This window comes from Lynx rufus, unplaced genomic scaffold (assembly GCF_022079265.1).
Source record: "Lynx rufus isolate CCGP_SWC_20201006 ecotype Redwood Valley unplaced genomic scaffold, mLynRuf1.p SCAF_6, whole genome shotgun sequence".
NCBI classification, from domain to species: Eukaryota; Metazoa; Chordata; class Mammalia; order Carnivora; family Felidae; genus Lynx; species Lynx rufus.
Window position 1 is genome coordinate 43,481,208 of NW_025814878.1, and position 20,075 is coordinate 43,501,282.

The following is a 20,075-nucleotide window of genomic DNA, read 5'->3' on the forward strand; positions in this document are numbered from 1 at the left end:
CTAGTATATACTGAAGTTAATATAACATTGTATGTTAACTATACTGGAATTAAAATTAAAAACTTTGGGGAAAAAAAAAGAACTTTACGAGTTAGAAAACAGAGTTGTTGGATTATATCAGTTTTACCATCAAATTAATTTCTGTATTTTTATTTGAAAAATAAAATTGATTAAAGAGAAGTTATACTTCATACCAATAGTGATTAGTATCTGAATTTATAAATTTAGCTAGGCTGATAGAAGCTGTCCTGAATAAAAGGCAAAAATCAGAGCTCTATCTAATCAATAAATAACACATTTACAGTAAATTCAAATATCTAGATGGAGATGGTAAGCTAATGTATTGGTGGTTTCTTATTCAGTATAGAACATATTTTTTCATAGTGTAGATGTTCTTTTAAAATTATTGCTTTTATATAGTGCTGAATGTATTTTTGTTATTTTTAAATATTTTTGTTTGTTTATTTGAAAGCATATTTTTGTAATGAAATTCAAACTAAATATCTATGGAACACTTGAGTCACCTCCTTGAAATTCGGGGAAAGACAGTTTGAAAACCATGAACTTTCCTTCCCTTCCCTTCCCTTCCCTTCCCTTCCCTTCCCTTCCTTTCCTTTCCTTTCCTTTCCCTTGCCTGCTTTCTTGCTTGCTTTCTTGCTTTCTTGCGTTCTTTTTTTTTTTACTTATTTAAATGCCAATGATACCGGTGAGTCAAAACTGCAAGTATTTTATCATCTGTACTTGATGGTTTTCAGAGTCTGATACATTTAAAATGGTCTGTAACATTTCTTTTTTTAAGATTGTATTTTTAAGTAATCTCTACAACCAATGTAGAACTCAAATTTACAATCCTGAGATCAAGAATCGCATGAGCCAGCCAGGAGCCCCTAACTTTTTTTTTTTTTTAATAATGAATTAAAAGCTTCATGTTCTACCTTCTGTTATGAAGGAAAATTCTAGCATCTGTACTTTATTTCTTTTTTCATATGTGTTGCAAATTTCTTTTTTTTTAACTTTTCTTTAAGGTTTTTTTTAAAAAAATATTTCAAACTTACGGAAAAGTTGAAAGAACTGTTCACAATGCTTTCATATCTCATGTATTCATGTAGACACGATGCCTGAAACTCCCGTGTACATTTCTCAAAAAAAAAGACACTCTCTTCTTGATGCCAAGTAATCTTCCAAATTAGGAAATTGATACAATGCTACCTTCCACTCCACAACCCCCATTCAAATTTTGACAGTTATTCCAAGAGTGTCTTTTTCCTCGTTTGTTTGTGTTTTTGTTTATACCACTTTGTAGTCCTCTTTAATCTGGAGCATTTCCTTAGTCTTTCCCTGTGATTCATGACCTTGAGAGATTAAAGAAGATAGATGTTTCATTTGGTAGGATGCCTCTCAACCTGGGTCTTTATGAAGTTTTCCTATGACCAGACTCAGATCACCCATTCCTGGCAGAAAGACCTTGGAAATGATGCTGTGTTCTTCCCCAGTTGATTGCATGATGGAAGGCACAAAGCGACCAGCCATCCCACACCTGCGGATGCCAACTTTGATAACCTGGTTAAGTGGCCAGTCTTCTTCACCTTAAAATTCCCATCTTCTCCTTTTGTAATTGATAAAGATTTTGTGTTGAGATATTTCAGAATTATGCCAATAGCCTCAAACTCATTAAGCCTGCACTGACCACCCTTAGCATTCTTCCCTGATTCCTGCCTAAATTAATGACCGTTATATGGCTATCAAATAGTGATTTTTCTAATTCCATTGTTTATTAGTTGGTTTTCTACTACTGGATCTTTTTCACCTCCTTAATTTGTTAATTCATTCAATCATTTTTATCAGTACAGATTTATGGATTCCTAATTTTTTTTTTAATTTTTTTTTTTTCTCAACGTTTTTATTTATTTTTGGGACAGAGAGAGACAGAGCATGAATGGGGGAGGGGCAGAGAGAGAGGGAGACACAGAATCGGAAACAGGCTCCAGGCTCTGAGCCATCAGCCCAGAGCCCGACGCGGGGCTCGAACTCACGGACCGCGAGATCGTGACCTGGCTGAAGTCGGACGCTTAACCGACTGCGCCACCCAGGCGCCCCTATGGATTCCTAATTTATTCAATAGATTGTGATCTATTACTATCATTCTTTATTCTGATTCTCAAAGTTTTCCAGATTTGGCCAGTAAGAACCCTTGTAAGTTGACTCTTAGGTCATTTTGACTTTGTTTACATCATTCTTTGAGCACTTCCTTACTTGCTGGTACAAGATAATCCAAACTGATTTTGTATCTTCCCTACCCAAAGGCTGAAATCAATTGTTTATCTAAGGAGTTCCTTTTAGTTAGAGAATGTTATTTGGAAACCAAAATGTGTTCTCAAAGTGCTCATTGCCACTGGAGTGTCACTGCTTCTAGACCTTGGGAAACAGAGCTAAAATTTTACATATATATATATATATATATATACACACACACACACACACACAGATACATATATGGATGTACATATATTTATACACATAAATCTATATCTATTTTTTCCATATGGCAATGTATTTAACTATCATCCATCTATCTAAAACTGACTTCACGCCGATATTTCCATCTCCAATTCATAATCTGAAAGTTATTTCTAGCTTTCCTCTTTCATGTTCTTTAAGAGTGAGGAACCTGACTCTCATAATTGAACAATATAGTTCTATTTTCTCAAAATGATTGTCTATAATTAACCTTCCTAACATGCTTTGTTCCTCTTTCACCGTCTCAAAGGAAAGGGAAGAGAAAGAAAGAGAAAGAAAGGGAAGGACAAAGAGAGGAGGGAAGAGAAGAGGGAAGGAAAAAGAAAGGGAGGGAAGAGAAGGGAATGACAGGTACCACTGCACCTTTCTACTTACTGGGCAGGTATGGTCCTGAGCTCTCACTACAGTGCCTTCACTAATCATTTTACCTGTCTTTGAATTTCTCTCTGGCCCCAGATTTGGTGGAGTGGTCAGTAACATTCAACAATTGTTCTCTGTGTAGCTGCTATTTTCAGATTTTACCCCCCTTTCTCCTCTTCTGTTCTGCCACTGCCATTGTTTTGCTTGAGCTGTTTTTTTTTTTTTAAGTTTATTGATATAGTTTGAGAGAGAGAGAAAGAATGTGCACAAACATGCAAGTGGGGGAGGGGCAGAGAGAGAGGGCGAGAAAGAGAGAATCTCAAGCAGGCTCCGCACAGTCAGCACGGGGCCCGATGTGGGGCTTGAAGCCATGAACTGTGGGATCAAGACCTGAGTTGAAACCAAGAGGCCAAGGCTTAACTGACTGAGCCACCCAGGCGACCCTTGAATTGCTTTAACAGGCTCCTCAATTGTTCTCCATCGTGTTCCCCTCAAGATCTTCTTCTGCATAAACCCCAGAGCGATCCCTTTAAACCACAAAGCTGAGTGCAACACTCAACTGCTTTCCAATTTTTCAGTGCTGTGCTATTGCTCCAAACACCATGACGCGATTTATGAGGACTTTTGTCACTGGATGGATTCTTGTTTTCTTTCTAAAACCATCTCTAATCATTTCACTGAACTTTCTATGTCAGTTACCACAGGTGCTTATAGGTGTACAAAAAAAGTCATCTTGTTTGGGAAGCAACAATTAAAAGAGAATTAATTGTTGAATTGTTGTGTTGTAAAAAAAAAGTAATAAAAATAAGTGTTTTTTAAAAAAATTCCAGACTTTTTGGATTTGAATTCTGTTTCTTGTGATCCGGTTACTATAGCTGTACCAAAACTTATTAGTACAAAATGATATCCATTTTAAGACTACAGATTCTGTGGGTCTGGATTCTGAAAAAGGGCCAGTGTGGACAGCTCTTTCACTTCTTTGGAGGTTCCACTTTTTTTTTTAATGTTTATTTATTTTTGAGGGGGGGTGGTGCTGGGCAGGGAGAGAGGGAGACACAGAATCTGAAGCAGGCTCCAGGCTCTGAGCTGTCAGCACAGAGCCCGATGCGGGGCTCAAACCCACGAGCCGAGCCATGAGATCGTGACCTGAGCCGAAGTTGGACACTTAACCGACCGAGCCACCCAGGGGCCCCTGGAGGATCCATTTTTAAGATGACTTCTTTTTTTTTTTTTATAATTTTTTTTCAACGCTTATTTATTTTTGGGACAGAGAGAGACAGAGCATGAACGGGGGAGGGGCAGAGAGAGAGGGAGACACAGAATCGGAAACAGGCTCCAGGCTCTGAGCCATCAGCCCAGAGCCTGACGCGGGGCTCGAACTCACGGACCGCGAGATCGTGACCTGGCTGAAGTCGGACGCTTAACCGACTGCGCCACCCAGGCGCCCCTAAGATGACTTCTTACATGTCTATCTGGTGTTTGGGCTGGGACTTAAGGATATACTCAGCCGGTCTGGTCTGCCAGAATGATTCTGTGTGGCCACTTCCGCATGGCAATCTCCGGGTTGTGGGATATTTTATTAGCTGCTCAGGGATCCAACACATGTGTTCCAATAAATCAGGTGGTAGTTACTCGACTGCTTAACGCCTGGCCTCAAAAGTCACATAGCACTGTACTCTATTGGTCAGAACAAGATTCATGGGAAGGGGAGCTAGGTTCTTTCACTCTTTTAAAACAGTCATACCTTGAAAATTACTATTTCTGTGTTCATTTTTCTCATCTGTAAAACGGAGATGCTAGAAGTGTGGGTTCGATGAGATGTGATATAGAGAGGGGCCAATATATAGTAAATGATTGATAAATATAAAATATTCCTGGTTTTCGATGACATTTCAGCCTGGAATTTGGTTACTGTTACTCATTGTCTGATGAAGGTGAAGGTAGGTCAGCACCTCTTTTAGAAAGTCTTTTCTCACTCTTCCGGCTGAGTTAGGTACTCCCCAGGTTCCTTGACCTCTACGGTGCTTTATAAATGGGTATTTATGTGTTTCTCTCCTCTACCAGTCTGAGACCTCTAGGGCAAAAGCAGTTAATATATTATTTCTAGCATACATCATAGTGACTGCTACATAGTATTTGTTTAATAAATGCTTGACAAATGAATATATTCATTCTTAGAAGATAGGGCCCCAAAACCTTGAGACAAGATGATCATATATCCTGATTTGCCTGGAACATTCCTGATTTATGTCTGCTCTTGTGGTATAATTATTAATAGTACCACGTATTATTTTCCAAAGGTTTCCAGTGTGGATAACAAATTATAAAGTGTCTAGTCAGAGAGCATTCTAGAATCTCCACAATGTTGATAAAGAAAACACTGTCCTAGACCCTCTGATATGCTTTCCTATCATAGCAGGGGTGCTTATGGGAAATACTACAGTCTGGGAAACTCATCTCTTACCAAGGAGGTGGGAAGGCTGTTGAGGGATATATCCCTTCTGATGTCCTAGTGATCCAGCCTGTAGTGCTGAATCACTGGAAACATTTCCCAAAAGTGAGTTAAGAAACTATTTCCCACTGACTCAAAGGGTGTGGGGCTGTCACTGGTCCATCCTCACTAGAAAGGAATCACCTGGTTAGCTTTGACTTATGTTGAAAATGTTAACTTAGGCCCACTCTGAAATCCCATTCTCTGTTGTTTCCCAAGGGTCTTTGGGTAATACCCCATACATATCCCAGGAGTACTGGCTGATGAGTGCTCTTGGGATGTGCTACAGAGTTTGAAATGGGACCAAAATGGACTAGGACTACATTGTAAATGAACTAATGCTCTGATGTTTGCCCTTACCTGGAAAAACAGGTTTAAAAGATACGGGAAATCAGGCCACAGGATCATTCAAGAAAGAAGTTTGAAAGAATGTGTCATCAACTTGGATAGTCCTGCCAATTGCCATTTTGGGAAGTGAACAGGGACTTTTTTTTTGTCTTTTGGCTGGTCTTCCTCATTTTTCAAGGCCCAGTGTAAGTCCTGCTTTGTCCAAGAAACTTTCCCGGGTTGCCACAGACTGCCTCACCTCTCCCTGACCTCTGCTTCTCCCCAACTTCCCAGCTCCCCTTTATTTTAAAAATGTACTTATCTGGCAATTTTCTGATAGAGCACTTACGTGTGCCAAGCACTGTGCTGAGTGCTTTGTAATAATCATTCTTTCCAGTTACTACCACCAGGTAAGTTTTATAGGTAAGGAAATGCAGGTAACATTGAATAGGTACTTATGTTATTAGCATTACATCACCCCTTCCCCCCTAACTTGTAAGCTTCTCAAGAAATTCAAACAGGTTTCTTACTTCTCGGCATCTCAATTCCCCCACACGTAGTGGGAACTCGAAGGAGCAAATTGTTGATGTTAGTGACTGATACTGCTTTCTATCTACTCCCTGAAGTCAGGACTTTAAACAGAAATGCACAGAAGTGCTCTCCAGGCCATCCCTAAAGTCCTGGAAATCTCATACAAAGCCAGGGAAATTAAGTGTGAAGAGAAGGAGTCATAACTATGTGGGACTTGCCATTTTGAGAGTCCATTGATTTTGCTTTGGAAACACAGGAAGCCTTGCTCAGCATTTGTTTAAAAGAGGAAGAAAATGTTTAAAATGTTAAGCACATTGTGACTATTTGAATATTCCCTGGTTGATTTCCTGCATTACATCTTTGAAAGTGTTCTGATTGTCATATGTATTCCAGTGCTGAGTGGTATTTCCTGTCTCAGTCTCAAAAAACGGGATTTGACTCCTAACGGGAAGCGTCAGTATCAGGATCGGCTGCAGTGACAGAGATGTGGAAACAGTGACTAGCACATGGAAACACGTTTGAATTTTGATCTTAGAATAAGCCACACACACTGAATAAGTATATGAACGTGTATGAACTCAGTATGGAGTACCTTATCCTAACTGTAAGTCAGATTTTTATTGTCGACTATTTCTTTTCAAAGTTCTCTAACTCCTGCCTTGAAGAATTAGCCAAAGATCATTTTTGTGTTTTTTAGTCTCCCAGGCCCGCACTGTCAGATATTATGTGTGAAGAGGCCATTCAAGGCAGAATCATGAAAATTGCAGATAGAAAATTAGGTCATTTTCTCTCTCTCTCTCTCTCTTTTTTTTTCCAATACAGGCTGTTTCCTTATAAAATACTCTGAAATATTTTCCATGCTCATTTAGAATTACACTAGTGATGGGGCCATTACCGATTCCCCTGGGAGATTAGTCTACAAAAGAATGGGACGTGCTGTAGGTGTATGTTTTTTCCTGATTTTCAACCTCAAATTTCTTTTGCTCAGTTTCATTCATTACCCCTTGGACCACCTGTACAGTTTCTCACAGAAGGTTGCAAGGTGCTCTGTGTGATAGGAAATGGAACCCTCTGCCAAAGTCCATTAAGGATAAAAAAGAACATACAGAGTCTCAGGTCGATCATAGTTACGGAAGAGCATTTCAAGGAAAAAATTCGTAGGTCTTAGTTGCTCAGCAATAATCAAGCCTCTTGCATTTTATTTTATTTTTGTGTTAATGTTGTTTAATGTTTGTTTATTTTTGAGAGAGCACAAGCGGGGGAGGGGCAGAGACACGGGGGCAGAAGATCCCAAGCAGGGTCTGTGCTGACAGCCTGACAGCAGCATGCCCGATGAGGGGCTCGAACTCACTAAACGCAAGATCATGACTTGCTCTGAAGTCGGAAGCTCAACCGCCTGAGCCCCCAGAAGCCCCAATCCTCTTGTATTTTAGATTCAGTTGAGCGATTCCTTTTTTCCGGAAAATTGAGGGAACTCTGGTTTCCATAAAGAGTGAGGGTTATATGGGGGTGTGTGTGTGTGTGTGTGTGTGTGCGTGAGTTGCATGGACAAAATGGAAATATACTGAAAACTTCTCTTACCCTTTGGCCCTGTGTTCTCTCTCTCTTTTTTTTTTTTTAACATTTATTTGTTTTTGAGACAGAGAGAGACAGAGCATGAATGGGGGAGGGTCTGAGAGAGGGAGACACAGAATCTGAAACAGGCTCCAGGCTCTGAGCTGTCATCACAGAGCCCGACGCGGGGCTCGAACTCACGGACCGCGAGATCAAGACCCGAGCCGAAGTCTGCCGCTCAACCGCTCAACCGACTGAGCCACCCAGGAGCCCCTCTAACTTTTTTTATCTTAAGCTTGTTCCTTCTCTAATCCTTTCTGATCATCGAGATGCCAAGAACAAGAGGAAGCTCTCCATCTATATCTTTCTACTTTTCAACCCCAAACCCTGAAAATAATTATGGAGAACTGGCTTCATTTACATTTGATTTGCATAAGCTTTCTTTATTTATGGCATGTTTATTGACATTGCGTAACGGGACATTATTATAGTGGGCATTTTTTTTTTTTTTTTTTTTTAAATTTCTTTTAATGTTTATTTATTTTTGAGAGAGAGAGACAGAGTGTGAGAAGGGGAGGGGCAGAGAGAGAGAGGGAGACACAGAATCCGAAGCAGGCTCCAGGCTCCAGGCTGTCAGCACACAGCCCGATACAGGACTTGAACTCAAGAACTGTGAGATCATGACCTGAGCTGAAGTCGTCCACTTAACTGACTGAGCTACCCAGGTGTCCCTGGGTTTTTCTTAAACCCATAGTGGGCATTTCTTAAACATCATCACAGAACTGGATTAGAAAAGGTTTATAAATATCTTTTTTAAGTAGGTGGGAAAAATATCAGACCCTTTCTTTTACATTGTTTTTTTTTAAACGTTTATTTATTTTTGAGAAACAGAGAGAGATAGAGCACAAGGAGGGAGGGGCAGAGAGGGAGGGAGACGCAGAATCCGAAGCAGGCTCCAGGCTCCGAGCTGCGAGCTGTCAGCACAGAGCCCGATGCAGGGCTTGAATCCACAAACTGTGAGATCATGACCTGAGCCGAAGTTGGGCGCTTAACCGACTGAGCCACCCAGGCACCCTCAGGCCGCTTCTTTTAGGTATACGCCAGGCCTGTCATGTATGGGTAAAATGAATGAAGTGAGTCATCTGATCGATATGATCTTGGGATGTCTAGAATTTGTTCTCCATTGCCTTAGACTTGTATCAGTATGTTCAGTTTGACCTTCTATTCTAGTTCGAAGTGAGGCTTTTCCAAGTCACCATATCCCAGAGACACTGACCTCAAGGCTTGATCTGTGCTTAGTGTGGTCCTTTTATGTCCATAGCTGAGCCTAGTGCCTGGCGGACATCAGATGCTCTGTTGGATGATTGAATAGTGAATCATTCACCAGTTGGAGAAATAAAGTAGTAAGAGCAGTCATATATCTAGTATTTTTGACACGCAGCACTGATCACTGTTCATTCCTCCAGATAAAAAAATGTGTTTCAGTGATGACTGTGACACAAAATGAATAATAGCAGTCAGAAAAAAGAAAAATAGGTAATACAATTTAATATATATCATCATGGAAATAAATGAAAAATAAAGAGAAAATAAGCATTACACAACAAAAATACTTTAGTTATGTATGATATGTAAGTTACCGTATAATACATCAATGATTTCTTGAGAAAAGAGAAAATATTTTATTTCGTTCCATTACTTCTAGAGACAGAATTGAAATGACTCAAGTTTTCCTTCTCTTCATCATCATTGTTTGTTTTTTTTAAAATATCTATTGTTTTAAACGTATGAAGCTGAAATACCCCAGGGGTTGGTGACACTCTCCACCCCTCAGGCAAGCTCAAAGGATTCCAAACCATTTTGAACTTACTCTAAAAACAAATGTGGACAGCTGAGTCCCTGGGTGTACAAATGCGAGTTAATGGATTTAACTTCTGCATAGAAAGTAATGCTTTTTAGAGAATAGTATATTCTTTACATATTTGAAGATTACATATGTGTCATTGAAACTCAACAGTAACCACAGCAATTGTTTAGAACTTGGACCCACAAAAGATATTTTGGGAGGGAGGAGTATTTTATCACTGACATTGTTGAGGGTTGACAGAGCATGGGGAAAATAAAAAGCAACATGCCTTTCAGTTCATTATTTCATTTATTATTTAAAATTCTTCTTGTTATTTTTGCTTTCTTCAATTCTCTACAGACAACGATGAATTGCTTGCACTTGGGGCAGACCACTCCCATTGCCCTTTGCTTGGTACCCTACTATGGAAGAGCTTAATTTTGCTTTGAACACAATTTTAGGGAAAAATAAAGTTAGAAGTCTCAGGTTATCTGCTTTAGATTGGCTTTGACCTTTTGCGGGTATCCAATAAATATTTTTGGGATGCCTAAGCAAAAGAGAGGGTGGGGGATGGGTGAAATCTCACAGGAGGGATCTGTGGTCCCTCAGAAAGGAGTCGGCCGAACGTTGGGCTCCTGGGGACAGAAAAGCGAGGACATCAGCAATTTAGAAAGGGAAGTAAGCAGGAGAACAAAGACCTGATGTTAAGTTCTGTTGGGGATCATCTTGGACTGGTGGTGGAAAGAGCAGGAGGAAGTCAGTTTTTCTAGGCTTAACTTCCCATCTCATACTTTTCATTTCTACCTTTGACCAGGGTTACCCATACATGTTTTCCCCTTGCTGTTGCCCAGTTCCTGAGAAGACCCCTCCCATTCTTCCTCCTGGGCCTTATCTGCTTCTGTCAGGCAATTCCATGGTGAGAACTGTGCAAAACAGTGTAGCACCAAAGTGCATCTCAGGGTCAGCAGAAGCTTTGTATGCCCAGTGCGTGGTGCAAGAAGGGGGGCTTTGAGTTACATTGTCTCTGACTTTCTTCTCTTCTCTGGTTCCCTTTGCTCTTGCTGACTTAGAGTTGGCTAGGAAGCCCCCGCAGTCCTTTGCAGGCATTTTATGCACTTTCTCTCCAGCTGGAGCAAGAGTAACCAAGAAGTACAGTTCTTTGAGATGGCTCTCAGCCATTCTGCTTTATTAAGAGAAAGTCTCATGCAAATATAGGCTAATTCCCTGTATCATGTTCAATCTCAGCCCCTCCATCTTCTTTTTTCTTATCAAAAATACGCTTTCAACATACCCGTTAGGATGGCTACCATGAGAAACAACACAAAAACACAAACTGAAAATAACAAGTGTTGGCGAGGATGTAGAGAAATTGGAACCCTTGAACACTCCTGGTGAGAATGTTAAATGGTACGGCCACTATGGAAAATAATATGATGGTTCCTCAAAAAACTGAAGATACAATTAATATATGATCAAAGATTTCCACTACTGGGCATATACCTTGAAGAATTGAAAGCAGGGTCATGAGGAGATATGAACACCCGTGTTTGTAGCAGCTTTATTCAAAATAGCCAAGAGGTGGAAGCTACCAAGTATCTATCAATGGAGGGATGGATAAACAAAATGTCAGAAACATACAATGAAATAGGAGACAACCTTACACCACGGATGAACCTTGAGGACGCGACACCAAGTGAAATCAGATAGTCACAAAAGGACAAATATTATATAATTTCCTTTACATAGGATACCTAGAGTAGCCAAATTCATAGAGACAGAAAGCAGAATGTGATTGCCAGGAACTGGGGGGAGAGAAAAAGGGAGAGAAGTTATTTAATGAGTACAGAATTTCATGAGTGAAAGTGTTTCAGAGATGGATGGTGGTGATGATGATATAACCATAGGAATGTACTTAATGCCACTGAATTGTACACTTAAAAATGGTTAGCATAAAATTTAACTCTTGGGCAGCAATGTGATTATTTATACGTAACACTACTGAACTCTACACTTAAAAATGGTTAAGGTGTGGGGCGCCTGGGTGGCTCAGTCGGTTAAGCATCTGACTCCTGATCTCAGCTCAGGTCACGATCTCACGATTCGAGAGATTGAGCCCCTCGTCAGGCTTTGCACCGACAGCAGGAGCTTGCTTGAGATTCTTTCTTTCCCCTTCTCTCTCTGCCTTTCCCCTGCTCATGCTGTTTCTCTCTCTCTCAAAAAAAAAGAAAAGAAACAAAAAACAAACTAATGTTATGTGTGTTTTCCCATAATCAAAGAGAGAGGGAGAGAGAGAATCTGAGAGTAGTTATTCCTTAATCCCAGAAAACAACATGAGGAACATAATTATGTGTATTTCCGGGGTAAAAGATAATTTTAAAAGTAGAATTCTAAGTTTGATTGTTACACATCACTCTTAATATTAAATTAAAAGGACTATTTTGGGGGGAGTTTGAATCTGATGGCATGACTGGCAAAATTTGATGCTTAGCGGTTGGCGTGGTTCAAGTAGGACACGGAGTCGAGCACTGTCCCTTTAGTCTTTCCAGATCAAAGGGACCGGCAGAAGAGCAAATCGTGAACAGGCCCCACTGTCTAATTGGACTATGTTCTGAGATTGAGAGTTCACCTCTCAAACTCGTCGCTGCTGTATTTACTGATCGGAATGTCCACTTGGCTCTTGTATCTTAGTTGGGGTTGCTCAGGCATAAGAAGTTTTGGCAAAATGAAGTAAATGACGCCAAGCAAAATGAGAGGTTATGTGAATTAAGAGCAAAGTTTTGATGAGCAGAGGCCTTCAAGAGCTATACTGTGATATCTGTCTTTTGACATTGAGGTTACCAGGCCAGTGGCGGCATGGGTTATTAGTTAAAGAAAGCTGTGATTACCATGGAGACTGTTTGCCAAGAAGAAATAGTAATAATGATGCTTTGATTTAAGCCTCTCCTCCCCAGGGCTCACATATGCAATAATTTCCACTTACGATATACTGAGAAAGTGGGGAGGAATGGGTATCATTATCCTCACTTTATAGAAGGTGAAACTGAGGCACAGAGAAATAATTTGAGTTTGAAGGAGTGACTCATTGGCAGGGGATATGAAGTAGAAAACAGGCTGCTTCTTCCTGATCTCCAGGCCTGCTGGGTATAAATGGCTTGCCCTCTGTTCTGTTGATCCTGCTCGACAAAGCTGTACCCCAAAGTCCCCAAACACAGCAACAGTTGGCTCCATTCATCAGCTCTCAAAGTGGACAAGCCCCACAAAGAGATCTGGCCTTTGCAGGTCCCCTCGAAGATGAGTGGATGACAGTGACATAACTTCAGCGCTGGCTGGAGAACCTCAAGTTCTCTGACTGCCCTATTTCACGGGTTCTAACTGAATTTGAGCAGGAAGGAAAGCAACTTTGGAATTTCAGTGAACTCTGTGTTCTTGGTTTCGAAGCCACAAGCTCCCGTGAAGTGCCACGCCGAATAAGTAGCTCCTCTGTGTCCAGGGAGAGACCACCCCCTGACCCAGAGATGCGGTTTCCTTACATGCAGATGGACGGTTTCAGAAGTCCTCAGCTGGCGCAGCTAAATATGACTGCAACAACACAATCCCATAGACAAAGGTCAGACCTATTTTAATTTCTGAGTGAGGCTGTGACTCTGGGACAAGGCCCTTCTTGTCTGATTTCCTGCTATTTTGAGTGATTCACCGGCCTAAATCTCTTTCATCTGGGAGTACACAGCCACATTCCCCTTTCAGATTTGTTTGTGAGTTAAAATAGTTCCTTCCCATCCTCAGTCTTCTTGGAGCTTCTTCTGACAGTGGTAGCATTCCTCAGGCTGGGAGGGGGTGGGGGTGGGGGGAGCGCCTGGGAGGGAAAATCCGGAGGCCTTGGAATGCAACCCCCTGGGGAGGAATCCCGAGTGCAGCCGGAAGTGGGGTTGCTGCTGGTCAGGGTGGTCCCACCGAGGCTCCGAGCCAACAGGTCAGCTGGAGCTGCCTTCTCCGAGAGATGACAGCGCTGGGGAAGGCGGCCGCAGGCCGGCGTGGGCTCATCCTGTCCTGTCCGCTGAAGGGACGCCTCGTGCCAGTGCTTCGGTCAAAGTCCCATCGCTCCAGACTCCGACCAGAGTCAGCCCCTAAGATGCTCGCTCAGTTTCCTCTTAGGCCTTGGGTTTGGGAATTACTGATGCACTGGATTGATCGCCCTCGTATTTGTGGGTCCTTTCCTCGGAGGGAATGCTGCTTTATGGAAGCCTGCCTCTGCAGATCTCACATACCCTGTGGTTTTTAGTTTGTTAGTTCTCTCCGTTTTCTTATAACTCTGTCCCAGCTCACTTTCTGCTAATTGTTTAATACCTCAGTTTGGTGGGAAGAGTTTGAGAAGTGGAGACAAACCCGCCCTCAGGGCATCTGCCTAGAGTAATAATAAGGATGAGTTACCGTTTATTGACTCGATACACCTTGCCAGGCACTGTGCAAACGCTTTGTATGTATTATCTAATTTAATCTACATAAGAATCCTGTGAGATCATTTTACGGGCGACAAAACAAAGTTTAGGGAAGTTAGGTAATTAGTTTGTGGATAAAGCTTTGATTCTTTCTCAGATCTCTATGCTGCCATACACAATCGAGCAATTTTCCTGAAACTATGACAATGAATGTTGGACCATCCGGACGCCATGGTCTGTGTGGATATGATAAGATGGAATATTTTCTAAATTTTCTTGTCTCTCTCTCTCTTTCATTTTAAAGAAAATGTCCCTGAAGTCAGTGAGGAACTCGAGAGAGTTGCCCTTTTCCTTTGCTTGTAAGAGGAAATGTGAACTTTGTGATTGTTCCACACATTTTTGCCACTTCCCTAAATTAAAGAGAAAAAAAATCCCACAAAAACATGGCTTAATGCATGTTTTTATATCAAAAGGTCAAAAATCAAAGATCCTTTAGCTTGCCATGAGGAAATAGTGGGAAGAGAGCATTGTTACAAAAACACCGGGAGTTTTTTACATACGTACATACATACATACATACATACATACATAGGAGAGTTTTGAGAGGGATGGAGAAAAGGAATTAATATTTTGTTGCTGAATTCTGATCCAGATCTAATGTTTTCAGAAGGAATAATCCAGCCAAAGACTCAGGCATTGGGATTTTGTTGTTTCAACACTCCACCCACAAAGTAAAATTAAGGACCCATGACCACCTCCCCCCCTTCTCTCTCTTGAGGTCAAGAAAACAACAGAATGCACTATTTCCCCTATGGGCTATGCCTTCACCCAAGAGCAAGATGGAGACTTAAGCCAATTATCCAAAATTTCAAGCCACGTAGAAAGTAATTTGGCCTTAATTATCTGGCCAAAGTGTTTGGAAACCTGAATTATTTACACAAATTCTTATCGTTGCTTGGTACAAACAGAGTGACAGTGTTTAGGCCATTTCAGCTGATACTTATTCAAGGTTTTTAAATGACTAAACTTATCTATTTTCATGTCCGGAAAGGTAGCTTCAATATCCATAGGGAGAGAAGGGCTGAGGTCTGAAATTTGGGCTTTACATTACTGCCAGTGCTGGGGGAGGATGTAAGCAGGGCTTCTCAGCCCCAGCTGCGCAGAAAAATCATCTGAGGAGGTTTTAAAACCATACCCATGGCCCTGGTCCCAGCTAAGGCCAACCAACACAGGATTCATAGGGAGGAAGCTTAGGTCAGGATATTTCCTCTTCTTCCTTTTTTCTTTTAATGTTTACTTATTTTTGAGAGAGAGAGAGAGAGAGAGAGAGAGAGAGAGAGAATGAGCAGGGGAGGGGCAGAAGGAGATAGACACAGAATCTGAAGCAGGCACCGGGCTCTGAGCCATCAGTACAGAGCTCAACACGGGGCTCGAACTCACGAACCACGAGATCATGTCCTGAGCCGAAGTCAGACACTTAACCAACTGAGCCACCCAGGTGCCGGGTCAGGCTATTTTCTAAAAGCTCCCCAGTGACTTGAAAGCATCTATGGTTGAGACTCATTTGATTCATCCTGGATGTCATCATGCTGATGGTGGGAAGTATAAAAAAGAGAATTCTTTAGCTTAATTGTCCAAATGGTCCCCAGACGTTTGACATTTTAAGAATTCTGACAATAGATGAAGCAAAATGACAGGGTGGGTTTACCTTCTTGCCTTTTTCACTGGCCTTGTGGCCTTCTGTATCAGTTGAAAATCAAATGTGCTTTACACTTCCCAAAACTAGTGATGAAAGCAAGTTCTAAAACATAAAAGTTCCTCCAGAAAAACGAAAAAGAAAAATCTCTATGTTCTGAATAGAAAAGAACAATATTGACCAAAATAAGTGTAATTTTTTTTTTCTTCCTACCATCAAGGTCTCAAAGATCAAGGTCTCAGGGACACCTGGGTGGCTCAGTCTTTTTTTTTTCTTTTAATAGAATTTATCGACAAATTGGTTTCCGTACAACACCCGGTGCTCATCCCGACAAGTGCCTGCCTCCATGCCCATCATCCCCTTTCCCCTCTCCCCCACCCCCATCAACCCTCAGTTTGTTCCCAGTATCCAAGGGTCTCTTGTGGTTTGCCTCCCTCCCTAACTCCCCTCTCCCATGGTCTTCTGTTAAGTTTCTCCAGATCCACCTATGAGTGAAAACATATGGTATCTGTCTTTCTCTGACTGAAAAATAAGTGTGCTTTAAAATTCTTCAGGAATCACTTTCACAAAGTCCTCTCACTTTACACTTGACTATTCGCACTGGCTCAAGGATCGACTCTACCTAGTTCATGTTTTAAAGGAGTGGTTCTCACACTTTATCGTGCATCCAGATCACCCAGGGATCTTGTGACATCCAAATTGCTGGGTCCCATTCTTGGGGTTCCCGGGGTGACACCCAATAATTTCATTTTTAGTGAGTTTCCAGGTGTTCTGGTGTCTCCAGCTGGATTCCCAAGATCTGACCTTTACTGTTTACCGGCTTGTACTCAGTGACCTTTGTCCCACATTTTTCCTGAAGTTCTTCTTTCCAGCTTATCTCTTGACTCAGGCAAAAGACCGGAGAGGCGTAACACTCTGTGATGGAAATGGAAACTACCCTTCAATCAACAACTGCCCTGACAAAGTTCTGGCTGGCCTAGACCACCCAGACCAGGTTGAACTTAAGCCCTAACTCATGCTCCACAGACGGACCATGGAGTGACCCATGGACTCACGAACCGGTTGTTACCTTTACCTCATTATAATACTAAGATCTTTGCCTGAGGAGGAGCACAAGCCTCATTTACGTAACATAAAATGTACGTAACATAAAATGTACGTATAAACATGTTTCCTTAATCTCATGTGCCACCTTATGCCCCGCTTCTCCATACAGTGACAAGACGACCCTTTCTAAATATTCATTTCAACCCTAAATAAAAGGAACTCATGCACCCTTGCTAAGGGAGTCACAGCTTTGGAAATTATTCCCCGTGGTCTCTTTAATTGCTGCAGATAAAGTTTCCTTTGGGTAACAGCTCATCTGGTATAGTTTCTATCTGTTACTCACCAAGAAGCAGACTCAGTTAGTTCAGTTACGCTGGGACCACAGCAAACTAAGGTAGAGCTTGAGGTCCTCTCCCAAAAAAGCTCATTATAAGGGTGTGAAGACTAATGAGAATATTTAATTTAGTAGTATTTTGTTGCATTCCAAAATGGATTTGAACAATTCTCTGAAAGTATACACAACATGGGGCGCCTGCGTGGCTCAGTCGGTTGAGCATCCAATTCTTGATTTCAGCTCAGGTCGTGATCTCAGTGTTCATGAGATCGAGCCCCATGTCTGGTTCCATGCTGACAGCACAGAGACTGTTTGGGAGGCTGTCTCTCCCTCTCTCTCTGCCCTTCCCCTGCTCACTTCCTTGCATGCACATGTGTGTCTCCCTCTCTCTCTCTCTCAAAATAAATAAACATTTAAAAGTACACACAATTGATTAAACAAATGGAAGAAAATTTGGGTGAGAAGATTTAAGTAGTAAAAATCAAACAGCGCATACACATAGAAATGAATTATTTTAAGAAGATGAAATTTATTTCATTATTTATCAAAATATGTATTTGAGAGTATCAATTACTTTTTATAAGTATTTTTTAGTGTTTATTTATTTTTGAGAGAAAGAGAGACAGAGCACAAGTGGAGGAGGGGCAGAGAGAGAGGGAGACACAGAATCTAAAGCAGCCTCCAGTCTTTGAGCTGTCAGCACAGAGCCTGATGCAGGGCTCGAACTCACGAACCATGAGATCATGATGTGAACCAAAGTCAGATATTTAACCAACTGAGCCACCCAGGCGCCCCAGAGAATATCAGTTCTGTATAACAAATCATACCATTTCTGAGCTTTTTCTTATTTCTGAATTGCTTTGAATCTTAATTATTGTAATATTTAGTGAAGTAAAAATGGAAGTTGCTTGGCCAATCCTAGGGATACCAGCCAATGGTATGAGATTTTATTGTGTTCTTCTTTATGTAAATAGATTTCAAACAGAATGTAGTGAAATGGAATAATGGGGACATGCCTGGTTTATTTAATAAAGCTGTATATAGTATGTAACTAAACTGAAAAAATTTCGGAAGTTTAAAATTTTTAGAATCATTATCTGCATAGGAATGAAAAGTCAAGAGCAGTAGTCCATATGGGCAAATGAAGCAGTTCAGGTGGAGACTGAGATACCTTGATATGGCACCCTGTCTAACAGGGGCATCCATGGCCCTGTGCTGGATAGTTGATTTATTGAGAAAAACCAGGACTTGGATTTTTTTCTATGGAACGTCATGAATTTTTAATGTTGACAATAACGATAATGAGATATCACTTCACACCTGTCAGAATGGCTAAAATTAACAACACAGTAAACAACAGGTAATGGTGAGGATGCAGAAAATACCATTGGTGGGAATGCACACTGGTGCAGCCACTCTGGAAAAGAGTATGGACGTTCCTCAAAAAGTTGAAAACAGAACTGCCCCACAACCCAGCAATGGCACTACTAGCTATTTATCCAAAGGATGCAAAAGTAGTGATTCAAAGGGACACATACATCCCGATGTTCAGAGCAGCATTATTTACAATAGGCAGACTATGGAAAGAGCCCAAATGTCCATCAACTGATGAATGGATAAAGAAGATGTGGTTGGCCAAAGAACAGCTGTCAGTTTAGGGATTGGGGTCAATGATCGTTTACTCATTTGTGCCAACTCCTCCAGTTGTGCTTGGTGTCCATTGAAGATATTCTGATTTCCTCTCCCTCCTACATTTATCTGTTTTGCACAGCAGCCCTTGAATATTTTTTGAGGATCAATAGAACATGATATAGATACAGGTGTATATATATATACACACATATATATACATGTATATATATATGTGTGTGTGTGTGTGTATATATATATATGTATATATGTATATATATGTGTGTGTGTGTGTATATATATATACATATATATGTGTGTGTGTATATATGTATATGTATGTATATATGGATACATACATATATACATTGTATATATACAATGGAATATTAGCCATCAAAAAGAATGAAATCTTGCCATTTGCAACAACATGGATGGAGCTGGAATGTATTAGACTAAATGAAATAAGTCAATCAGGGAAAGACAGATACCATGTAATTTCACTCATATGTGGAATTTAAGAAACAAAACAGATGAACATAGGGGAGTGGGAAAAATAAAGAGGGTGGCAAACCATAAGAGACTTTTAACTATAGAGAACAAACTGAGGGCTGCTGGAGGGGAAGTGGGAGGGATGGTTTAAATAGGTGACAAGTATGAAAGAGGGCATTTGTGATGAGCCCTGGGTGTCATATGTAAGTGATGAGTCAGTAACTTCTACTCCCGAAACCAATATAACACTATATGTCAACAAACTAGAATTTAAATAGAAACTTGAAAAAAAAAAAGTTGACAACAAATTCAATTTAAAAAATTATACTATGGGAGTCAAACAAAACACCTCTGGGGCCAGATTTGGCCTTACTAATCTGTAAACTCCAGCCTTCAGGGATTAATTTTACCTGGTTAATTACCAGCTCCTCTTTGCTCTCAGGACAAATTTCTATCCAGGCAGCTAATCAAAGTGGAGGCAAAACTGTGTTGACTACTATTTGCATGGTTTTTCTTTAATCTGCTGTTTCTCAAAGTGTGGTCCTAAATCACATCATCATCATCATCATCATCATCATCTGGAAACTTGTTAGAAATGCACATTAGGTTTGCCCACCCCAACTGGGCATATTTGAGACGCGCTCCCCCCACCCCCCGGCTTTACTGAATCACAAACTCTGGGAATGGAGCCAGAAATCTGTTTTAACAAGCCCCTCCATGTGATTCGGATGCCCACTAACTCTTTGAGGGCCCCAATTTACTTGAAGAGAATTTAAGGCAGCCTCATTAAACCAAAACAGATCTACTGGGTTGGC